The sequence below is a fragment of the Euleptes europaea genome, chromosome 10, assembly GCF_029931775.1.
Source record: "Euleptes europaea isolate rEulEur1 chromosome 10, rEulEur1.hap1, whole genome shotgun sequence".
Taxonomy (NCBI): Eukaryota; Metazoa; Chordata; class Lepidosauria; order Squamata; family Sphaerodactylidae; genus Euleptes; species Euleptes europaea.
The window spans coordinates 37633445-37650135 of record NC_079321.1 but is presented as its reverse complement, the minus strand read 5'-3'; positions in this window follow the sequence as shown (position 1 = coordinate 37650135).

Sequence of the window (16691 nt, the reverse complement as noted above, 5' to 3'; positions counted from 1 at the left end):
CCCCTCCCTGTGATGTCACTGGCTCCTCCCTATGATGTCATAGCAATGCCTCTGGTCCATCCCCCCCCCCAAGAAATTGGAAAGTCTACGGCCTGCCCATTAGTGAGCATTTTTCTGGATGATCTGAATTTTCTTTTCATATGATGTCTGAAGCTCGTGGTTTCAAGGTATAATTGACAGATGAAACCTGAGTTTCTACATAAATAACATGATGTGTAGAAGTGTGGACACTTCTACACTATGCCCATTTTACACTAGTACCATTTTGTTGGACCAAGCGTTACTCACCTAAAAAGGATTTATGACATTTGCATTTATGTTGGACAAAAATGAAATCAAATGAGCTGGTTGAATTGACAATTATGTGTTTGTTGTTGCACATACTTATATGTAATGCTAATGATATTTAAATTGAAAAAATATATTCAAAAAATTTTTCCCTTGGGATGTTTGAAAGGAAAATGAAACTTCATTTATTTGGCTCGAATTGCAAAATAAACTTTATGGTTTGTAGATATTTTTGTCCTATAGGGATAAATCATTATGATGCTAATATCAATGATAATCTTTTATTAACAATATTTTATTAATAAGGTGAGTGTACTCTGAGGTTTACATGCTTAACTGCTTATTTTTCCTCAGGTTTGTGCACAAATATAAATTCCCTTCAGCATGCTGATATGCTTCATGTGAGACATTTGAAACACTTCTGTGCTATAGTTTCATCAATATTGCTGGGAGAGAAATTGATTAAAACAAAACCCGTAGTGACATAACCTGATTACATAGTTTTTATAAGAGAAAAGCCTTATATGAATAGCTATAAAACAGCGCTGGGAATATTTTAATCTTAATAAAGATGCAAGTTAACTGAATAAACTTATTACTAACAACTGATAAACACAAATAAGCACAGCAAAAAAAGTTATGATATAAAGACTGATAAACAGGTTTTGCTGTAGGAGTAGAACTAAAGGAGATTGAGTGAAAACACTGCCTGGATCCACCCTATAGAATTGTTTCTAAATGTGTAGTGGAAATAGAGCTGCACTGAATTTTGAAAATGAACATTTTGACGCAAAAAGGGGGGCTGCAGAAAGGCCGGAAATTCTTCTATGATATCCTCCACTTTTATTGCAGCATTTTCTATGTGATCCAAAGCAGTGTTACCTCATTGACTTCAATAGGTACAGAAAGGTTAGATTTGATTTTGTGCTGTTGGTCCTGTTCACTACCCTTTTTAGTAGCTGATGTGGCACTTAAAAAACAACAACACAGAACTGAAACAGAAAGCTTGTTCTCAGTTCTGTCTGCAGTTTTATTTGTGTTTCCTGCAAATCGGAGGGGGAAAGAGAGACAGATCTCCCAGCCAATCTGATCTCAGGAAGGAATTAGCAGAGCTGCCCTTATCCAATCACGCTATCCTGTGCAGAAGTTTCCCACCCACTGCTTCTCATGTGCTGTTGGCTATGAAAATGCCTTGATTTACTTTTGAGACCCCACTTTGTTCAGGAGTATGCACGCTATCTTGTTAAAAATAGCAGCTCTAGAAATAATTTTCCCTATACAGGCAGAAGGATGGCAGGGGACACCTTTTAAGGGGAGGAGCATAAGATTGGACACTTTTGTCAATCTCATTTGAAACTGGGGGGGGAGGGGAGAGAGAGACTTTATTAGAGTAGGATTATGGTCACTGAAATTTGGCTCCATGTGGTGAAAAAAACAGCTGCTCTAGAAAGTCTACAATTTTCCTGCCATTTTTCCCCATTGAGAACAATGGAGAGAAAGTGGGCTGTGGACACCTTCTTCAAGGGGCTATAAAATTGGACCTCTTTGTCCAATTCACTTAAAATGTGAGGCGTGTTAGTAAAGAGGGAGGATTAATTTGCTTAAATGTTGGTGCCATTTAGTAAAAAAAAAAAAAAATGCTCCAAACAAATTTGTCATTCCCCCCACGATTTCTCCAATGGGAAATAATGAGCAGACATCCAATTCAACATTAACAAACACAATATTTCTCTTCAACATGATTTTCAATATGATAAATACACTTCCAACATTTAATAAAAACAATAATCCTGCCCTTTCTGAAATCATGATACTGAATTAACGTGATAATATTTTAAACGCACACTTCTAGTTTTCTGTGTAAATGCCTGTGAAAGAGGTTAAAATGTTCCATTTAACATAATGCTCTCATCTTGTAGAGAAACTGTAGCAAACACCATAAAAATTTCTCTGGCCAATCACTAATAGGTGAGAAGAAAGGATTACAATGCTTTTGCAGCCATCTGCCTTTGGCAATTTGACATCCTATTTTATCTCATTAATTTAAATTGAATATTAAATTAAACATTGGTTCGTAGCCTACCACTCTACTCCGCAGAGTTTGAAATCTTCCTCCAGGCTAAGAGCCAGGGCCAGTTCGAGTTTTGCATGGGCCTTGGGTGGTAGAGTATAACTGGGCCCCATTTTTCCTTTGGTACAGCCCCTTTCTCCCTCCATTTGGCCCCTCCAATTTGTTTCTGCCTTTTCTTCTTCAGCCATTCCCCTTTCCATTTTCAATTTGCTTACTCTGGTAATGAAAAATCATACCAAACTATGCTTTCTCAGTTCTTTCTATTACTTTGTGTAAAACCAGAGAGCAAAATATGCCTTCCATGGGTTTATTTGGTATGTTATTGAATCAAATTGGCATCATTTGTGTTAAAGCAATAAAAATATTGTTCTGGAGGAACCTTGGTCTCAAGGTTTGTGTAAACGTTTATCCACTATTATCATTGAAAGTGAGGCAGCCAATCCACATCCATCTAAACTGCTTAAGCAACTGAACAATTCCAACATACTGCATCTGTTTATTTGCAACCATCACGTAGAAAGAAGGGAACTTAATCTTATCACTCAACATTGGATCAAAGAAGCCATAACTTAGATAATACAAGGAAAAAAGCTTATTTTCATTACTGATAAATGCATTGCTCATTTTTTAAACTAAGAGTTACATCTTTGGTACATCTAATTTAATCCTCCAGCAAATATCACAATCCAAATGTTAAACTATTGGTTTTATACATATGTACTGTTTTTAAAATTGATTTGTATTGTCTTAAAAAAACAACAACCTGTGCCTTGAGGATCCTAGTTGGGTTCAAAGACAGCCAAGCATATTTTTTTGCCTCTGTGTACATATAATGATCAAGATGTGTACTGTGAGAAAGCACCTCTAATGTACCAACTAGTTGTAGCACTACCAAATGCAGCAAAAATGCTCCAACAGATAGCACTCCAACATGTCCGAGACAGAGCTTTCAGGGTCAGTTTTGGCAAATGCTGTAAAGCCACTTCCCAGCATTTTGTTGCACCAGAAATCCGACATGAATGTATGCATAATATTTCCTCATTTATATATCTCCCCCAGGGAACATCACAGTATCCTAGAATCCCAATCTGTCATACATAGTATATAGTTTTCTACAAAGTATGGGTTTTTTAAGGCACGGATGTTACCATGCATGTTCATTACTGAAATTAGTATATATTTCAAGTTCCACAAATTGTTCCTGAAGCAAATGTTTGTGGCACAGGCAACCTCTGAGCTTCCCGAAGTTGAATACATTTTGAAGCTGTCTCACAGACTGCACTATTTCAGGCCAAGACTGAAGAGATTTCTTCAGCTGAGGTGTTTTAGTCTGGTTTAGGGCTTCAAGTGTGTACTGCACTGCTCTCTTTCAGCACAGGCCACAGAGCTTCTCAAGTAGCTTTTTAAAACTTTGCCTCAGGATTTCACAACTCCAGGGCTGCCTTCCACAAAACAAAGGACTTCACATTCTCATCCCCATTCCACCATTGCTGCTAGCTGGTGCAAATTTAATCAGTGTCATTTTTTTTTAATTGTGCCATTTTATGTTTCTTGCATTTATTTATTTTTCTTGTAAAATTTATGCATTTTTCAACATTGTACATCAATTAATCAGCTTCACACATTGTACGGCACTTATATTTGTATGTTGAGGAGACCACCTTGAATTATGTAGTGATGCCAAAAGAAAATGTGCACCCTCTTTCTGTGGACTGAGTACTTCATCTTTTCCAGTGCTTCCAGACTATTTAAATATGTTAACTATTCCAACCTTTCGAAGACTTTTCTTCTTGACCAGACATAATGTCTTACCCCTCAACAAATTATTTGGCAGAGTCTCAGATAGTACAATTGAACAGAGAGTCTGCCCACGTGGAAAGGCAAAGACCGAAACTCTTATCCATTTTTTATTCAGCTGTGAGTTATATTCTTCTATAAGATTTTCTTTTATTACTCCATTGATCTCACACTTTCCAGCATGTTCACGTGACTATAATCCAATCTATTTGCTGTCTTGTAAAGACAAAGCTGTTACCCTATCTGTAGCTTATTATTTAACGGCTGTTTTGAAGACACATCCCAAGTCATAATTGACTTACTCCTAAATGCTTATTTGCATACAGACACTCATATTGCACTGGAACATGTGTACATACATATAAAGATGATATATATTGTGTAGGTTGGTTGACAGGTTCAGGGAGGTAATAAATACCTCTCTATGGGAAGGTGTAGTTCTGACTGCTTTGAAAAAGATGCCCCCCCCCCCCCCGAAGAAGACATTCCAGGACCAAGATGATCTAAACAACTACCTGCCTGGTGGCTAGGATTTCATTCTTGGGCAAGGTGCTCGAGAGGGTAACAGCTACACAGCTTCATGTAGTCTTGAAAGAGATGGATTATCTAGACCCAGTCCAGATTCAGGCCTGGCTTTGGAACAGAAACAGCCTTGGTAACCCTGACTGATTACCTTTGCTGGGACAGTGATGGTGCATCCCGGTTAATTCTCTTGGACCTTTTGATACCATCAAACATGGTGTCCTGCTGGAGAGCCAGGCTGGGCTGGGACTGGGGAGCACCATGCTTTGGTGTTTCCACTCTTACTCGACCAACTGATTCCAGACGGTAATACTCGAGACCCGCTGCTTAGCCCCATGGCATTTATGCTTTTGGGTCCCACAGGGCTCGATCTCCCCCACCACCATGCTATTTAACATCTACCTAAAACTACTGGCTGAGGTCATTTGGAGTGCCATCAATATGTGGATGATATCCTGCCATGTTTCTCCTTAACAGTTAAGCCAGGTGGATCTATGGAAGTCCTGAATATGTGCCTAGAGAAGGTGATGGCCAATAAACTGAAGCCCAATCCAGACAAGACTGAGGTACTGTTGGTCAATGGAGAAGCTGTTCAGGGGCTGCAGATGCTGTGTGTCCCAGAGGGGGCTGAACTCCCCCTGAAGGTTCATAGCTTGGCGGTTGTCATAGGGTAGCCTGCTGAGGGTTCCTCAGATGAGAAGGACCTTGAAGCAGCAGGCAGTGGAAAGGAGGAACTGCAGCAGGCTGTGCAGTCACATACAGATAAGCTCCCTCCATGCCTACAACTGCCTACAGCAGGGGACTCACCTGTGTCAGAGGATCAGCCACAGGCAGGGTCACCAGATGTTCAAAGACGCTGCAGCAGAGGTGCCAAAGGTTCAGAGCACTCCTACACAAGCATAGAAAGAGTGCCAGACTGCAGGCCCAGCTAAAAGCACTCCCTGCTGACAATCATGAGGCTAATGAGCTGCTTCCAGCAGGGAATGCTGAGTCAGAGGGACCAGCAACAGCTGGTTCACCCTAGGCCTATTTAAGCAGGCACTAGCAGTCAGGCTAGTGTGAGAATAATTTGTGTTATCACCTGGTGCTAACAGCAATTATATCTGTTTCTGAGCTCTGTGTGCCTTTGACCCTGGATTGAACTCTGACTGTCCTCTTGGACTAGTACTTGAGACCAAACTCTGCAGGTAACCTGGCTTTGACTTCATATTGCTCTTGACCCTGGAAATCTGCAGGAATGCTGTGTTGGATCCAATCTTGCATCTTAATCATACTCATTTGTAAACCTAATGGATGTGATCAGGAATCGTGTTCTAGTGAAAGAATCCTTTCTCCATTGGAGGAAAGAGGGTTTTTTTTCTGTCAGGGAAAGGCTCTTCACTTAGAGAAAATGAGTCTCTGAATCCATCTAAATGTAAGTATGCTTTGATATGATGCATACAATTTTCATATTTCCATCCATTTTCATCTAACATTTTATCTACATGAATACTAATGCACCACATGGCTATCAGTCAGGTAGCCTTGAGTCATGTGTTTCTTTTATACTGTTTAGAAGGATCTTATATTAAATGTAGAGATTGTGTAAAATGCTTAGAGAGCTTATTTAGAAATCTGCAATATATTCTGAATTTAAAATGTCCATAAGGACTAAATGTCCTAATTCAAACTTGCTGAACCAAAGAGATTGTGCTATTAATTCTAATGGGTGAAAAAGTACTTGCTGCAGCACATTTGCAGAGGGGGTTCATTGTAGGCTGCAGACGATGGGCCACTCATATGTCTGAATAGAATTCAAGGCCATGCATTATGAAAACAAATGACACAGTAACTGTTTCCATTGCCATTTTCATTTTCTGCTCTCATAAATACTAAATGTGTTTACTGATAGACTTCACTTATTGCCATTAGCAATTTTAGCCATGCTCGTCCTTCAGTAACTAATCCAAATACTATAGGTTGTAATAGGCTGGAAAAAGAGCTATCATGCAGAAACACTGGAACATACATTACAAGGGTGTCAAATGTAAATGCTGTGCCCTTGAAATGTATGCTGATTTGTCACTTACATTATTTCCCCCTCGCTGTTCGCTGGTGGTCTTAGCCACAGAATATCTGTGTTGCTGCCCTGGGTCCTGGGCTGCAAGTGCCTTACCCCCCAAGAAAACAGGAATGAAAAGGGAGAGTCAGTGGTGGCTGTGATCACTTGCTCCCCCCCCCCCCGCCAGGGTTTTTGCAGCAGCCAGCTTGGTTGCCAGCACACATACATGTGTGCCTTGCATAGGGCAAGTCTCTGACTTGACCCAACATTGAGGACTGCTTCACAGATGGAGATTGCCTTAAGTAATTGCTAGGAAAATGGACAGGCTGGGCTTACTGGGAGGACTCATTTGTGTGAGCCAGTGATACAAATGCCATGGAAATCAGGACAGTCCACATGGAGGTCCTCTGTCAAAACAATTAAAACACTGTCATATAGAACTGGTGACCAAAGTACATGTGCAGTGCTTCAAATTTCAGCTATTCTTAGTACATGGAACCACCTAGAAGAAAAGGCAAAAAGGGGGAGGAGGCAGACTATCATTCAAATGCTCTATGATGGACATGGCAGTAGTGATTTTTTGCTCTTTCTTGCAGGTATGGTTGTCCCTAACTTTGCTGTCTACCTAAATAACAGCCAAATGAAGTGGTAACCAGAAAAAAGCCCACAAGAAAATTGCCCACAAAAAAACCCCCATGGTCATAAATGCACACAAGAAAAAACCCCACACGGAAAAAAGCCCACATGGGGAAAAGCCCACACAGAAAATTACTCACATTTGAATACTTAATATTATTTATTTGTTTTGTTTTTTAAAAATTACAGAGCCATACGTGGCTCTTAAGCCACTGAGTATCACTGAGCTAGGATGTCAAAGGATTCATTCTTAGTTGCTCTCCCGTGTCTCTTATCCAGCATTTACTAAGCTTGGTTTGCCTTGGAGATGTTCAAATAAATCAATTAGAAAGGAATTTTATGTTTATAAGTCCTAGACAATGTCATTAAATTACATTACTGACAAGACTAGCTAGAGTTAACTGATGCTCAGTTTATACTAAAACTCCAGTGTGATATGCAGTAATGAGAAGGACTTCAAAGTGTTGCAGAAGAAGAAAGAAAATGTCAGGGCTCCCAGATGGGACATATTCAAGTGCATAGATAGTTAGTGGAGTAAGATGTACACAGCTCGTCTACAACTGTCAGAATGGGAACCTTTCTAAATACAGTTGGCAGGGCAATTAACTAAGGGAAACAAAACAATCTTAATGAGATGATACCAAAGGAAGCATCCTACCTGTATTCTAGACACAGACTATTTTATAGAGCTTTAGCAGTGCATTTTGACATATTCTGCTGTATGGATAAATAATCCTTTTGTTTGTAATGCATACTGGGTATAGAAAAGAGTTCTTCTATATCGAATCAAATGCCCCAAATTATTTTTGATGAAATTTACATACAAGAATGAAACTAATAAATAAGATGACTTCTATGCAATTTAACTTGTGTTCAGTTGATCCTCTAGTACATTTTCTATTTGATGGTGCCTTATATGTAATAACACCTAACAGCATGCAGAAATAGAATGTCCACTAAGTTTACAATGTTAAAGTGTAATTAAATGATACTCATGGGTTTTGAGTAATGTCACATTAGAAATTGCATAAACTAGGCTGAACAATCATCTCAAAATCATTTTCTAATCACTATAACATGAAAAAATTTCACAACAGCCAAAGTAACCTCTGAATCCACCCAATGTTAAAATGTATTCACTGTGGTAATTCTGGCAAAACATATAATGCATAACTATAGTTGGCAGTTTCACTGTTGTTGGAGCATGTTCTTCCAAGATGTTCATGGTTTTAGTTTGACCCGTTGATGTAAGTGTGCTTGGCTTCTTCAGGTGTTCCAGGAACAGAGTGCAAATGAATGTTCTGCAGGTATAGAAAGTGTGAAAAACTGTATTGTATTTTTATGTACACACCATCTATTGGTATATTATGTTAGATCAGGAGTTTGAGGTCTTTTAATATACAGTGGTCTGTTTTATTTCTCTTCACCTTCAGGCAGCTTCTTCATATGTTCAAATAATGTGCATGTTCCCTTATGCACGGAACTTTTCATGTGTCCAAAGCTGTGATTTCAGTCTTCTTCTTTTTTCTTCTCCTCAAAGTGTTAGTAACAGGACATGTCAGACATTGAGATAGCAATCCTTTTTACATGTGTTTAAGAGCAAATCCTATTGAACTCAGTGCAACTTATTTTAGAGTAAGCGTGTAGAATTTGATTGTCAGTTGAGGTTTAGTATATCTGTTTGGCTAACACAGGATCATGGGTAGTCCTCAGAAATTAATCAGTGATCTGTTGGATGGTTGGTTGCAGAAGATGAGGTAGAAGAGAATTGGCAGACATAGAGGCAAGAAGGCATTTGACCAAGTCAAATTTTGATTTGCAAACAGGCGAGGTGTGGGCTAACTAGTAGTGCCATCAAGTGGATTCGCAGGTGTTTGGTCACTATATTCAAAGGCTAGTGCTACTTCACCAGTCTAAAGAGGTCTCAAGTGAGGTGCCCCAGGAAACTGTGCTGGGCCTAGTACCCATCAATATCTTTATCAGTGACTTGGATGAAAAATAAGTATATAAAAAAGTCCTCACTGTGTTTCTGTAATTTTTGGGGTGTGTGTGTGTAAAAATAAGAGCATTAAAATATCTTCAATTATCAGGGTCTTCAGGGAGTTCTTAGATGTGTGATTTCTATCTTTTGTATCTCACACTGATACCCTCCCACTCCAGTGCAGTGTGCAGATATAGAACACCTTAAGGGAATAGCATGGGGGTCATAGAGAAAATTTCCTGTAGTCTAAAAGCCTATGAAATTGTCTTGTGTAACAAAAAAAAAAGTGTGTGTAATGAGAAGTGAAAAGAATGTCTGAAAGGAATGTCAGCTATGTGTATTTAAATCTTAGAATGATGCATCTTTAATAAGCTAAGCAATTAACCTCAGGGAGACTGAAATGGCGTTGCGATATTGACAAAACAAACATGAGTGAGGTGCATTTTAAAAATATTTTCATTCAAAGAACTGCTAATTGTTCTCTAGAGAAACGTATTTTACATTCAGTAAAGAGTGTTGATTTGTTAATGGGATTTAATTTGTTTAAAACATAGGGATTTTAACAATTTTGCTTTCATATTTTTTTACCCTGTCCCCGGCAGTGCTATTCCAAATATATTGGTTAATATTCATAAATGCCTCAATGTGCAAAATGAAAACTGTTGGAATTTTGGACATGTCTTAATGACTAATGTAGTTGTTTTTACAACTAGTGTACAACACAACTCAAAAATAACATAATCAAATTGGGAAATTTTGATTTTTCAACCAAAACAATACAGTTACATTTTCTGCCCTGAGGTATTTGCCTCCAAGGGCAAATGCAACCCAGGCACGAGGGGGAGTTTGGTAAATATCTGGCAGGTGGACCAGACTGAAGACTGGTACACTGAGGTCCGCCTGACCAGCCCCATCCTGGAACAAATCTAGCCAGCCCTCTGATTGGCTGGCCAGGAAGAAGAGCTGAAGGAGCCCACACAAGTCACAGAGGACTCCAGAAAGATACCAGTGTGCCACAAGATGGCTCCAAGCCTGCAAGCTGCTCACCCTGTGATGCTTGAATACACCCACAGCATGCATTTTATAACTGTCCCTTCTCCTGCTGTGATTCTTTTGGGGAAGTGGCAAATCTGAAGCATTTCATGGCCTAAGGAAAGTAAAGTTTAGAGTAAAACACGATGGTACAATCAGCGGTTTGGAGGTCTCTGAACAGCGAACCTGAAGGAAATAGGGAAAACACGGGGAGATGGTAATGAATCCTCTCAAAATGGGTTTATCCCTAGACTCTATTAGACTTTGGCACCCCAATTCTAAGTAGAATTAAACCTTTCAAAGCCCAGTTACTGCAATGGATTTAGAAGGGTATAACTCTGTTTAGGATTGCACTGACTGTCTTATATGATATTTGCCAGCAATTGTTATATCTCCTAATTAACAAGCCATATATTTAGTTTTATGACAATGTTCTGTTTGTATCACGTCACCTAAAATTTACCTTATTAGATTTTTGCTTTCCTTTTTACCAAACTGATAATCAGAATTTCATTTATGTAAACATTTTGCAAGAAAGAAAATAAGATTAAAATATTTTATAAAATGAATATTCTAATTGTGCGGTTGTCTGTCAAGTCACTTCAGTGTAAACTCCTTGATATCAATGGGCTTACACTGGAGTAACTCTGCATAGGACTGTACTTTAAATTCCATTAAACATATCCTTAACATATGTAGTGAACAAATATGAATCCTAACTTCACATTGCTAGTATAAGTAATCACTTTTATATCACTAGAACATGGTATTATTTGACTATTCAATACCTTACTTTTCTGCTTAGCCATTTGGTGTCTAAGGAGGATATAGTAAGTAATCCATTAATTCATCTGTTCCATGGTTTCAGTGCTGTCATTTTGCTGCATTCCTCTGCCACTTCATTTTGCACATGTCTCATTGCTGCTTTGGGATGTATTAAAGGATGAGCCTGATTGCTAACTGAATGCTTTGCAATTATTTATACTGAAAAACAAGTCCCTTTTTCTTCCCTCAACATCTTCAGAATGATATCTGTGCTTATTTTTAAAAGTGTACATGCAATCCCAATGGTGGGTTTGTAAGTACAACATTTTACAAGGTCCTTTTGTTTATGAAAACGTTATAATGTGTGTAATAGATTGCTCATGTTCCCTTCCCAGCAGTACTTTAAGGTGAGAAATGCAGTCATGTGGAGGGGAAACATGCAACCAAACATTTCTTTCTATAGTAAATGTTTACCACTAATTTTCCAGTACAAGCCACTTTCATAGTATGTTGCAAATATTGCTTTACTGGTTTAGTTCTTCTCTTCTAACACTTCTTTTTAATGCAGTTTGCATTTGTTTGTTTTTGTAGCTTGAAAATCTCCTTTAGCCATGTAACAGTTGTCAGAATTTCTACAAAATGAAAAAGTTAGAATAATGTACACACATGTGGTACAGAACAAACAGTCAAGGCCCAACATTTCCCCTTGACATTTCATTATTGTGACGTAACTTGTAGCTTTTAAGAGAAAAGAGCAATTTGCATCTGAAACATTTTAAATAGCAACTGAAGGACGGAATCCTCATCTTCACAGCCATCAGCCAATAACAATGCCAGTACAAGTGTCACAGTATCTTTGTTCTCCTGTATGAATAAAGATAAAACATACAAAGTTCATGGTATGTTAATGTAATTGGGAGTAAAATGAAGCAAAAGAATTCAGTGTTAAGGCACATTTCTGAAATATAAATATGAGTAAACTTACAAGGAAAATTATATTTTGGGGGGGGGAATGGAGAAAATGATAGGAAAATCTGTGGGTTGAAACATCCACGCATAGAGTCCAGATGCGATATCCACTCAGAAAAAAAGTGTTTTATTTCAATAAGCATTGCTTCTACACAGGGGCTGGAAAATTCACCCATATTGTAGAAAACAGAATAAGCAGGGTGGAAGTATACGGGGACAATATCCACCTGCCCTGTCCTCATGCCATTTGCTATCACCACCCCTCCCCTATCCCCTTCATTGACATAGAAGCTCCAGTAAAAGAAACTTGCCAAGTCCCCCCGCAGTTCAGCACTTCTCCCTTCCCCCTGAACAGCAGATCTGTGGCTCACAGGTGCTCTGCCTCAAATAAAAAAGCCCTTAAAGGGCTGAAAAAGCAAAAGCAGCACTTACTTCCACCATTCTGAAGATGGAGTCTCCTGTCCAGATTGGCTGTAAGCCAGGAAGCCACACCGAGATTCACCCATAGGAGCCCAGCCATTTTCTCTATGAGCTGGAGGAAAAGGGTGGGGTTTTTTTTTTGTTCCAGCTTAAAAGGGACAGACACTTCATCCTTGGAATGAGCACATGGTGTGGAAACAAAGGGTGGTGGAATCACTGTAGTTGGGGAGGAAAGCTGGATCAAAAGCTCAGTACAGAAGGCATCATGATTTCCTTTGATGTGAGTGTGAAAATGTTGCCCCAGTTTTTTGGACCAGATCACGGAGCTTCTGTGTAGTCCCAGCCACGGAGATGATTAACTCTTCCAAAACGGTCAGCTCTGCCGAGAGCGCTCCCACTCCCCTCAGTCAGCAACTGCTTTCCTGCCTAAATGGTGACACGACTGAGGCGGAGGGAGTGCTCTTCCCTCAGTTCTTCTCCTGTCGCCACGGAGAGAAGAAGCATCTGTTGGTTTCTGCTGTGACTGAGTTTGAGATGACGGAGGGCCAAGTTTAAAAAGAGCACTTGTTAAGAAGTGACAGACTTGCAAAGGCAAGATGGCCCAGATGGCCCAGAATGATAACCACTCTGAGTTTCTGAGGTGTCTGGGTGAGGGTCATATCCCCTCAAAATGGAAGGTGTGTACCCTCCTGCCTGAAGGTTCCCTTATGGCAGTGATCGCTGGGGGCGCTCTAATGGACAGGAATGTTTTTCTTCCCCCCCCCGCCCGCCATTTTTCTGTTGAACAGAGCCATAGCAAAGATCAAGGTGGACAGGTCCGACTATCCTAACAGCTCTGGCCAAGGGGAACTGCATACTATTCCCACCCCACAAAGATCTCCTGGTTTAAGGTTCACTATAGCATCATGATACAGAGTATCTGCATCTGGCAGCATGGAGGATCTCTCCCTAATCCACGGGCCTGTCAAGGTGGAGGAAGTTTTGCTAGTATCACAAAAGCCCTCTACAAGATGGGCTTTCTGGATAAAAATTAACCTCCGTTTGCGCTATCCACAAGGTACAGCCCGTCTTCTTGATCTGCCTCTTGCCATGGGTCTTTGAAGATTGTTGGAGTATTACACTTACCTGACCTACTTGGCACTCTGGACCAGAGAAGGAAGAAAAGTTACATGGTTATTTAAAGTTACAGACTCATTTACTTACTTGTTGAACTCCTGGGTTCATTGTTACCTCCGTTGGGGGTTGGGTTTTGTGCAATTGTGAATGTTATATGGAATTAATTCTTTATATTCTATGTTATGTAGTCATGCTTGAGAGAAATGTTTGTGAATATAGCATATGATATTATAATAGCCTAGTGTTATTATTTTTTGATTACATATAAAGTCATGACCAAGGCAGCTCTTGTAAAGGAGATTGCTCATCCATGTGGGTGAGCAGTCTTCTTCAGAACAAAGCCTGTTCAGCAGCTGTGGAAGCAGTTATTTTTAGTTGGAAGGTATATCCCTCCGGATGGGACTGGGTGAGCCCTGTCTTTTAAATGACCCTTCCGCCTCCAGACTGTCCTGATCCAGATCACTCCACTGAACGGTGATGGTTAGTTTTGTCAGACCAAGTTGACTCCGATTACACGACCCCTAAAGGGCCCCAACAATGGGGCCCTAACAAAACCAGTCAAAGATAGAAAAATGGGAGAAAGCACAGAGCTGTACATCTGAGCAAAGGCGAATAGCTGAAACCTGGAAAAGGCAAATATCATTCAGCTTTTTTGGGAATCTCCTATTCAGCTTCGGGCAGATTGCCAGATTTTGGTATTCGATCGCCCTGAAACCTGAATATCGCCGAACTGCCTAATTTCAGGTTTATTTTCGGTTCGGGTACATTGATATGCACAACCCTAGTGCCCATCAATACTTTGCTTGGAACCTGCTGAACTTCTCAGAATGTGGGGTGGGTTTTGAAGGCAGGGCTTCATATTGGTTGCTTTCATGCCTTCATTCAAATGAAAGTGTTGTTTCTGTTTCTTTTGCCTGGGTTTTAGCTGATTGCAGCTGATTGCAGAAGGTGATTGTTGCTGATTGGGGAGGGTCTTTTGCCTAGGGCTGACTGCTGGCCCCGCCCTCTGCTGGGTGAGCCTTGACCTGACTAAAGCTCCTCTTTGCCAGCGGCATGAGTCTAAGGGTTCTTGCCCTGTGGCTCTTAGCTTAGGGTTCAGGCCTGGGGGCCCTTTAAGAAGCTGAGAAGTTTGTGCATCCTATATTAAGCTTTTTGCTTCTGCAAGTCTTGTAAGGCAGTTTGTCAGGGCAGCTATCAGGGAAGTGCAAGAAAAACTGAACCACTTATGCAGTTGATCACAGCAGCATGGCTGGTGAGGGAGCTGAGGCAGTGACATGCAAAGTCTGTGGCATGTTCGTATTTTTACCTGAGGGTAACAACAATTACACATGCAGCCCGTGTAAGTTGGTAGCCCTACAGGAGGAGAAGAATAAGGGATCTGAGATAAGCTTGTCCTCACTCTGTTTTATAAGGGAAGAGGAAGAGTTGGACAGAACACATGAAGCATTCTTGAAAGGGCAACAGGAGAAGGAGGGAAAGGTACCTCAGCAAATGGAGGAGTGCCCAACGCAGGAAGAGGATGCATAGAAGAATGAAGCAGGAAAATCAGGATACATTCTGAGCCTCTGTTGCAAAGGATCTCCCCATAGATATTAATTCTGGATCACTGGAACAAAGGCTACTCCTCCAGCCTCCCCGAAGCTTGAAGGAAATTTCTCAGGCCCCTGTAGAGGAGAGGACTTGAGCTTCTGCTCCCAAATATAGGAGGAGGCATGAGGTGGTAATTGTTGATTCCCTACTGAGAAGGGTAGAGGCTAAATTGTGCCAACTGGACTTGATGCTTCAAATGGTATGCTGTCTACCAGGTGCATGCATCTGGGATGTGACATAAAGGCTAAAAAGACTTGTCATGCCCACAGATTATTATTCCTTTTTTGCTCATCCACTCGGGAACAGATTATACTGCACAGCCCAGGACATATTAAAAGAGACTGTGTGGGTAAAAAGGTAAAGGGCCTGAGAGCACAGGTTGTGTTTTCATCAGTTCTTTCTGTCAAAGGCCATGGCTTAGAAAGGGGAAAAAGAATAATGCAAATAAATGACTGGCTATGTAAATAGTGCCATCAGGAAAGGGTTTTTTTTTGGGCGGGGGGGGGGGCTTGGCCTAAGCTATCAAGATGAAGCTATTCTATTGTGAGATGGTTTGCATCTCACAGGGGTAGAAAAAATGTGTTTGGTAAGAGCCTTGCAAACCTGATAAGGAGGGCTTTAAACTAAATCCTATGGGGAAGCAAGACAACAATTCAAAGCCTAGTATGATGCCAATAACTGTAAATAAGAACACTAAAGATTTGTGGGGAGTGGCGCATATGCGAGGAAACATTTACTCACAGTTAAGTACAGATATGAAAACAGGACACATAAACCATGGATTCCAATGTCTGTACACTATGCAGAGAATATGGGAAATGAGCAGGAGGAGCTAGAAGTCCTAATAGAGGAAGGGGATGGTGACCTAGTAGGCATTACTGAAACTTGATGGGATGACACTCACAACTGGAATATTAGAATTGAGGGATACAACTTGTTTAAAAGGGATAGACAAATAATAAAGGGAGGAGGAGTAGCATTATACATCAAAAGTGTGTGTACTTGTGAGGACATACATGTATCTGAGCATTGAAATTCAGTCGGGAGTCTCTGGGTAAAAATAAACGGAGTAAGAAATAATAATGATAATATGGTGGGGGTCTGCTATAGACCATCAAGCCACGCAGAGGACTTGGATGAGACATTCCTAAAACCAGATTACAAAGTTCTCAGACAGGACATTGTGGTCACATGACAGCTTCATTTTCCAGAAAGTGGAGAGGGAAACAAGGGGGTCAGCTATCTTGGACTTGAGTCTCACCAACAGGGAAGAATTGGTTGATGAAGTGACAGTAATGGACACCTTGGATAGTAGTGACCATGTAATTTTGGAATTTACAATCTTGAGGGAGGGAAAAGCTGTACATAGTCAGACATATATGTTGGACTTCGGGAAAGCAAATTTTAACAAACTTAAAGTTATGCTGGGTAGAATCCCATCGTCAGAAATACTTAAAGAGAAG